We start from the raw sequence: 12,889 nt of genomic DNA, 5'->3' as shown, positions 1-12,889 counted from the left end.
GCACCAGGCACACACACACACAACGCACCAGGCACACACACACACACACACACACACAATGCACCAGGCACACACACACACACACACACACACAACGCACCAGGCACACACACACACACACACACACACAACGCACCAGGCACACACACACACAACGCACCAGGCACACACACACACAACGCACCAGGCACACACACACCAGGCACACACACACACACACACACACAACGCACCAGGCACACACACACACACACACAACGCACCAGGCACACACACACACACACACACAACGCACCAGGCACACACACACACACACAACGCACCAGGCACACACACACACACACACAACGCACCAGGCACACACACACACACAACTCACCAGGCACACACACACACACACAACACACCATGCGCGCACACACACACAACGCACCAGGCACACACACACACACACAACGCACCAGGCACACACACACAACGCACCAGGCACACACACACACACAACGCACCAGGCACACACACACACACAACGCACCAGGCACACACACACACACACACACAACGCACCAGGCACACACACACACACACCCAACGCACCAGGCACACACACACAACGCACCAGGCACACACACACAACACACCAGGCACACACACACACACACACACACACACACACACACACACACAACGCACCAGGCACACACACACACACACAACGCACCAGGCACACACACACACACACAACGCACCAGGCACACACACACACACACAACGCACCAGGCACACACACACACACACAACGCACCAGGCACACACACACACACAACGCACCAGGCACACACACACACACAATGCACCAGGCACACACACAAACAACGCACCAGGCACACACACACACACACAACGCACCAGGCACACACACACACACACAACGCACCAGGCACACACACACACACACAACGCACCAGGCACACACACACACACACAACGCACCAGGCACACACACACACACAACGCACCAGGCACACACACACACACAACGCACCAGGCACACACACACACAACGCACCAGGCACACACACACACACAACGCACCAGGCACACACACACACACACACACACACACACACACACACAACGCACCAGGCACACACACACACACACAAACGCACCAGGCACACACACACACACACAACGCACCAGGCACACACACACACACAACGCACCAGGCACACACACACACACACACAACGCACCAGGCGCACACACACACACAACGCACCAGGCACACACACACACACAACGCACCAGGCACACACACACACACACAACGCACCAGGCACACACACACACAACGCACCAGGCACACACACACACAACGCACCAGGCACACACACACACAACGCACCAGGCACACACACACACAACGCACCAGGCACACACACACACACAACGCACCAGGCACACACACACACAACGCACCAGGCACACACACACACACACACAACGCACCAGGCACACACACACACACAACGCACCAGGCACACACACACACACAACGCACCAGGCACACACACACACAACGCACCAGGCACACACACACACACAACGCACCAGGCACACACACACACACAACGCACCAGGCACACACACACACACACACACAACGCACCAGGCACACACACACACAATGCACCAGGCACACACACACACACAACGCACCAGGCACACACACACACACACACAACACACCAGGCACACACACACACACACAACGCACCAGGCACACACACACACACAACGCACCAGGCACACACAAACACACACAACGCACCAGGCACACACACACACACACACAACGCACCAGGCACACACACACACACACAACGCACCAGGCACACACACACACACACACAACGCACCAGGCACACACACACACACACAACGCACCAGGCACACACACACACAACGCACCAGGCACACACACACACACACACACACACACACACACACAACGCACCAGGCGCACAAACACACACACACACACACACACACAACGCACCAGGCGCACACACACACACACAACGCACCAGGCGCACACACACACACACACACACAACGCACCAGGCACACACACACAACGCACCAGGCACACACACACACACACACAATGCACCAGGCACACACACAACGCACCAGGCACACACACACACACACAACGCACCAGGCACACACACACACAACGCACCAGGCACACACACACAACGCACCAGGCACACACACACACACAACGCACCAGGCACACACACACACACACACAACGCACCAGGCACACACACACACTCAACGCACCAGGCACACACACACACACACACACAACGCACCAGGCACACACACACACACAACGCACCAGGCACACACACAACACACCAGGCACACACACACACAACGTACCAGGCACACACACACACACACACAAGGCACCAGGCACACACACACACTCAACGCACCAGGCACACACACACACACAACGCACCAGGCACACACACACACACAAGGCACCAGGCACACACACACACTCACCGCACCAGGCACACACACACACACAACGCACCAGGCACACACACACACACAACGCACCAGGAACACACACACACACAACGCACCAGGCACACACACACACACAACGCACCAGGCACACACACACAACGCACCAGGCACACACACACACACACACACACACACAACGCACCAGGCACACACACACACACAACGCACCAGGCACACACACACACAACGCACCAGGCACACACACACACACACAACGCACCAGGCACACACAACGCACCAGGCACACACACACACACACACAACGCACCAGGCACACACACACACACAACGCACCAGGCACACACACACACACAACGCACCAGGCACACACACACACAACGCACCAGGCACACACACAACGCACCAGGCACACACACAACGCACCAGGCGCACACAACGCACCAGGCGCACACACACACACAACGCACCAGGCGCACACACACACACACACAACGCACCAGGCACACACACACACACACACACACAACGCACCAGGCACACACACACACACACAACGCACCAGGGACACACACACACACAACGCACCAGGCACACACACACACACAACGCACCAGGCACACACACACACACACAACGCACCAGGCACACACACACACACAACGCACCAGGCACACACACACACACACACACACACAACGCACCAGGCACACACACACACAACGCACCAGGCAGACACACACACAACGCACCAGGCACACACACACACACAACGCACCAGGCACACACACACACTCAACGCACCAGGCACACACACACACAAAACGCACCAGGCACACACACACACACAACGCACCAGGCACACACACACACACAACGCACTAGGCACACACACACACACAACGCACCAGGCACACACACACACACACAACGCACCAGGCACACACACACACACACACACAACGCACCAGGCACACACACACACACACACAACGCACCAGGCACACACACACACACACACAGAACGCACCAGGCACACACACACACACACACAACGCACCAGGCACACACACACACACAACGCACCAGGCACACACAACGCACCAGGCACACACACACACACAACGCACCAGGCACACACACACAAACAACGCACCAGGCACACACACACAACGCACCAGGCACACACACACACAACGCACCAGGCACACACAACGCACCAGGCACACACAACGCACCAGGCACACACACACACACAACGCACCAGGCACACACACACACACAACGCACCAGGCACACACACACACACAATGCACCAGGCACACACACACACACACACACACACAACGCACCAGGCACACACACACACACAACGCACCAGGCACACACACACACACAACGCACCAGGCACACACAACGCACCAGGCACACACAACGCACCAGGCACACACACACACACAACGCACCAGGCACACACACACACACAACGCACCAGGCACACACACACACACACACACACACAACGCACCAGGCAAACACACACACACAACGCACCAGGCACACACACACACACACACACAACGCACCAGGCACACACACACACACAACGCACCAGGCACACACACACACAACGCACCAGGCACACACACACACACACACACACAACGCACCAGGCACACACACACACACAACGCACCAGGCACACACAACGCACCAGGCGCACACACACACACACACAACGCACCAGGCGCACACACACACACACACACAACGCACCAGGCACACACACAACGCACCAGGCACACACACACACACACACACACACACACACACAACGCACCAGGCACACACACACACACAACGCACCAGGCACACACACACACACAACGCACCAGGCACACTCACACACAACGCACCAGGAACACACACACACACAACGCACCAGGCACACACACACAACGCACCAGGCACACACACACACACAACGCACCAGGCACACACACACACACAACGCACCAGGCACACACACACACACACAACGCACCATTCACACACACACACACACACACACAACGCACCAGGCACACACACACACAATGCACCAGGCACACACACACACACACACACACAACGCACCAGGCACACACACAACGCACCAGGCACACACACACAACGCACCAGGCACACACACACACACACACAACGCACCAGGCACACACACACACACACACAACGCACCAGGCACACACACACACACAACGCACCAGGCACACACACACACACAACGCACCAGGCACACACACACACACACACAACGCACCAGGCACACACACACACACAACGCACCAGGCACACACACACAAACAACGCACCAGGCACACACACACACACAACGCACCAGGCACACACACACACACACAACGCACCAGGCACACACACACACACAACGCACCAGGCACACACACACACACAAAACGCACCAGGCACACACACACACACACAAAACGCACCAGGCACACACACACACACAAAACGCACCAGGCACACGCACACACACACAAAACGCACCAGGCACACACACACACAACGCACCAGGCACACACACACACACAACGCACCAGGCACACACACACACACACAAAACGCACCAGGCACACACACACACACACACACAACGCACCAGGCACACACACACACACACACACACACACACACACACAACGCACCAGGCACACACACACACAATGCACCAGGCACACACACACACAACGCACCAGGCACACACACACACAACGCACCAGGCACACACACACAACGCACCAGGCACACACACACACACAACGCACCAGGCACACACACACACACAACGCATCAGGCACACACACACACAACGCACCAGGCACACAAACACCAGGCACACACACACACACACACAACGCACCAGGCACACACACACACACACAACGCACCAGGCACACACACACACACACACACACACACACACACACAACGCACCAGGCACACACACACACACAACGCACCAGTCACACACACACACACACACACACAACGCACCAGGCACACACACACACACAACGCACCAGGCACACACACACACACAACGCACCAGGCACACACACACACACACACAACGCACCAGGCACACACACACACACAACGCACCAGGCACACACACACAACGCACCAGGCACACACACACAACGCACCAGGCACACACACACAACGCACCAGGCACACACACACACACAACGCACCAGGCACACACACACACACACAACGCACCAGGCACACACACACACACACACACACACACACACACACAACGCACCAGGCACACACACACACAACGCACCAGGCACACACACACAACGCACCAGGCACACACCAGGCGCACACACACACACACACACACACACACACACACACAACGCACCAGGCACACACACACACACACACACACAACGCACCAGGCACACACACACACACACACACACACACACACAACGCACCAGGCACACACACACACACACACACAACGCACCAGGCACACACACACACACACACAACGCACCAGGCACACACACACACACACACACACAACGCACCAGGCACACACACACACACAACGCACCAGGCACACACACACACACAACGCACCAGGCACACACACACACACAACGCACCAGGCACACACACACACACACACACACAACGCACCAGGCGCACACACACACACAACGCACCAGGCACACACACACACACACAACGCACCAAGCACACACACACACACCGCACCAGGCACACACACACACAACGCACCAGGCACACACACACACAACGCACCAGGCACACACACACACACAACGCACCAGGCACACACACACACACAACGCACCAGGCACACACACACACACAACGCACCAGGCACACAAACACACAACGCACCAGGCACACACACACACACAACGCACCAGGCACACACACACACACAACGCACCAGGCACACACACACACAACGCACCAGGCACACACAGACACACACACACACAACGCACCAGGCACACACACACACACACAATGCACCAGGCACACACACACACACAATGCACCAGGCACACACACACACACACACACAACGCACCAGGCACACACACACACACAACGCACCAGGCACACACAGACACACACACACACAACGCACCAGGCACACACACACACACACAATGCACCAGGCACACACACACACACAATGCACCAGGCACACACACACACACACACAACGCACCAGGCACACACACACACACAACGCACCAGGCACACACACACACACACAACGCACCAGGCACACACACACACACAACACACCAGGCACACACACACACACACAACGCACCAGGCACACACACACACACACAACGCACCAGGCACACACACACACACACAACGCACCAGGCACACACACACACACACACACAACGCACCAGGCACACACACACACACAACGCACCAGGCACACACACACACACACAACGCACCAGGCACACACACACACACAACGCACCAGGCGCACACACACACACACACACACACACACACACACACACACACACACACAACGCACCAGGCGCACACACACACAACGCACCAGGCACACACACACACACACACACACACACACACACACACACACACACACAACGCACCAGGCACACACACAACGCACCAGGCACACACACACACACACACACACAATGCACCAGGCACACACACACACACACACACAACGCACCAGGCACACACACACACACAACGCACCAGGCACACACACACACACAACGCACCAGGCACACACACACACACAACGCACCAGGCACACACACACACACAACGCACCAGGCACACACACACACACAACGCACCAGGCACACACACACACACACACAACGCACCAGGCACACACACACAACGCACCAGGCACACACACACACAACGCACCAGGCACACACACACACACAACGCACCAGGCACACACACACACACAAGGCACCAGGCACACACACACACACAACGCACCAGGCACACACACACACACACAACGCACCAGGCACACACACACACACACAACGCACCAGGCACACACACACACACACACACAACGCACCAGGCACACACACACACACACACAATGCACCAGGCACACACACACACACACAACGCACCAGGCACACACACACACACAACGCACCAGGCACACACACACACACACAACGCACCAGGCACACACACACACACAACGCACCAGGCACACACACACACACAACGCACCAGGCACACACACACACACACAACGCACCAGGCACACACACACACACACAACGCACCAGGCACACACACACACACAACGCACCAGGCACACACACACACACACACAACGCACCAGGCACACACACACACACGACGCACCAGGCACACACACACACACGACGCACCAGGCACACACACACACACGACGCACCAGGCACACACACACACACACGACGCACCAGGCACACACACACACACACGACGCACCAGGCACACACATACACACACGACGCACCAGGCACACACACACACACACACGACGCACCAGGCACACACACACACACAACGCACCAGGCACACACACACACACAACGCACCAGGCACACACACACACACACAACGCACCAGGCACACACACACACACATACACAACGCACCAGGCACACACACACACACACACACACAACGCACCAGGCACACACACACATACACACAACACACCAGGCACACACACACAACGCACCAGGCACACACACACAACGGACCAGGCGCACACACACAACGCACCAGGCACACACACACAACGCACCAGGCACACACACACAACGCACCAGGCACACACACACACACAACGCACCAGGCACACACACACACAACGCACCAGGCACACACACACACACAACGCACCAGGCACACACACACACACAACGCACCAGGCACACACACACACACAACGCACCAGGCACAGACACACACACAACGCACCAGGCACACACACACACACAACGCACCAGGCACACACACACACACAACGCACCAGGCACACACACACACACACAACGCACCAGGCACACACACACACACACACAACGCACCAGGCACACACACACACACACACACACAACGCACCAGGCACACACACACACACACACAACGCACCAGGCACACACACACACACAACACACCAGGCACACACACACACACACAACGCACCAGGCACACACACACACACACACAACGCACCAGGCACACACACACACACACACAACGCACCAGGCACACACACACACACAACGCACCAGGCACACACACACACAACGCACCAGGCACACACACACACACACACAACGCACCAGGCACACACACACACACAACGCACCAGGCACACACACACACACACACACAACGCACCAGGCACACACACACACACAACGCACCAGGCACACACACACACACAACGCACCAGGCACACACACACACAACGCACCAGGCACACACACACACACACACAACGCACCAGGCACACACACACACACAACGCACCAGGCACACACACACACACAACGCACCAGGCACACACACACACACAACGCACCAGGCACACACACACACACACAACGCACCAGGCACACACACACACACACACACACACAACGCACCAGGCACACACACACACACACACACACAACGCACCAGGCACACACACACACACACACACAACGCACCAGGCACACACACACACACACACAACGCACCAGGCACACACACACACACACACAACGCACCAGGCACACAACCACACACAACGCACCAGGCACACACACACACACACAACGCACCAGGCACACACACACACACACACACAACGCACCAGGCACACACACACACACACATACACACACAACGCACCAGGCACACACACACACACAACGCACCAGGCACACACACACACACAACGCACCAGGCACACACACACACACACACAAAGCACCAGGCACACACACACACACAACGCACCAGGCACACACACACAAACAACGCACCAGGCACACACACACACACACACAACGCACCAGGCACACACACACACACACAACGCACCAGGCACACACACACACACAACGCACCAGGCACACACACACACACAAAACGCACCAGGCACACACACACACACAAAACGCACCAGGCACACACACACAAACAAAACGCACCAGGCACACACACACACACACAAAACGCACCAGGCACACACACACACAACGCACCAGGCACACACACACACACAACGCACCAGGCACACACACACAAAACGCACCAGGCACACACACACACACACACAACGCACCAGGCACACACACACACACACACACACACACACAACGCACCAGGCACACACACACACAACGCACCAGCCACACACACACACAACGCACCAGGCACACACACACACAACGCACCAGGCACACACACACACAACGCACCAGGCACACACACACAACGCACCAGGCACACACACACACACAACGCACCAGGCACACACACACACACAACGCACCAGGCACACACACACACACACAACGCACCAGGCACACACACACACACACACACACACACACAACGCACCAGGCACACACACACACACACACACACACACAACGCATCAGGCACACACACACACAACGCACCAGGCACACACACACCAGGCACACACACACACACAAACACACACACACAACGCACCAGGCACACACACACACACACAACGCACCAGGCACACACACACACACACACACACAAAACGCACCAGGCACACACACACACACAACGCACCAGGCACACACACACACACACACACACAACGCACCAGGCACACACACACACACGACGCACCAGGCACACACACACACACGACGCACCAGGCACACACACACACACGACGCACCAGGCACACACACACACACACGACGCACCAGGCACACAAACACACACACGACGCACCAGGCACACACACACACACGACGCACCAGGCACACACACACACACAACGCACCAGGCACACACACACACACAACGCACCAGGCACACACACACACACACAACGCACCAGGCACACACACACACACAACGCACCAGGCACACACACACACACAACGCACCAGGCACACACACACACTTACACAACGCACCAGGCACACACACACACACACACACACACACACACACAACGCACCAGGCACACACACACACACACACAACACACCAGGCACACACACACAACGCACCAGGCACACACACACAACGCACCAGGCACACACACACAACGCACCAGGCACACACACAACGCACCAGGCACACACACACAACGCACCAGGCACACACACACAACGCACCAGGCACACACACACAACGCACCAGGCACACACACACAACGCACCAGGCACACACAGACAACGCACCAGGCACACACACACAACGCACCAGGCACACACACACACACAACGCACCAGGCACACACACACACAACGCACCAGGCACAAACACACACAACGCACCAGGCACACACACACACACACACACACACACACACACACACAACGCACCAGGCACACACACACACACACACACAACGCACCAGGCACACACACACACAACGCACCAGGCACACACACACACACACACAACGCACCAGTCACACACACACACACACAACGCACCAGGCACACACACACACACACAACGCACCAGGCACACACACAACGCACCAGGCACACACACAACGCACCAGGCACACACACAACGCACCAGGCACACACACACAACGCACCAGGCACACACACACAACGCACCAGGCACACACACAACGCACCAGGCACACACACACACACTCAACGCACCAGGCACACACACACACACAAGGCACCAGGCACACACACACACACAACGCACCAGGCACACACACACACACAACGCACCAGGCACACACACACACACACAACGCACCAGGCACACACACAACGCACCAGGCACACACACAACGCACCAGGCACACACACAACGCACCAGGCACACACACACAACGCACCAGGCACACACACAACGCACCAGGCACACACACAACGCACCAGGCACACACACACAACGCACCAGGCACACACACACACACTCAACGCACCAGGCAAACACACACACAAGGCACCAGGCACACACACACACACAACGCACCAGGCACACACACACACACAATGCACCAGGCACACACACACACACAACGCACCAGGCACACACACACACACAACGCACCAGGCACACACACACACACAACGCACCAGGCACACACACACACACACAACGCACCAGGCACACACACACACACACACAACGCACCAGGCACACACACACACACAATGCACCAGGCACACACACACACACACACAACGCACCAGGCACACACACACACACACACACACAACGCACCAGGCACACACACACACACACACAACGCACCAGGCACACACACACACACACAACGCACCAGGCACACGCACACACACAACGCACCAGGCACACACACACACACACAACGCACCAGGCACACACACAACGCACCAGGCACACACACACAACGCACCAGGCACACACACACAACGCACCAGGCACACACAAACACACAACGCACCAGGCACACACACACACACACACAACGCACCAGGCACACACACACACACACACAACGCACCAGGCACACACACACACACACACACAACCCACCAGGCACACACACACACACACACACACACACACAACGCACCAGGCACACACACACACACACACAACGCACCAGGCACACGCACACACACAACGCACCAGGCGCACACACACACAACGCACCAGGCACACACACACACACACACACACCACGCACCAGGCACACACACACACCACGCACCAGGCACACACACACACAACGCACCAGGCACACACACACACACACACACACCACGCACCAGGCTCACACACACACAACGCACCAGGCAAACACACACACACACACACACACACACACACACACACACACAACGCACCAGGCACACACACACACACGACGCACCAGGCACACACACACGACGCACAAGGCACACACACACACACACAACGCACCAGGCACACACACACACACACACCACGCACCAGGCACACACACACACAACGCACCAGG

The sequence above is a fragment of the Neoarius graeffei genome, chromosome 6, assembly GCF_027579695.1.
Source record: "Neoarius graeffei isolate fNeoGra1 chromosome 6, fNeoGra1.pri, whole genome shotgun sequence".
Classification (NCBI taxonomy): Eukaryota; Metazoa; Chordata; class Actinopteri; order Siluriformes; family Ariidae; genus Neoarius; species Neoarius graeffei.
This window is presented reverse-complemented; position numbering follows the sequence as displayed.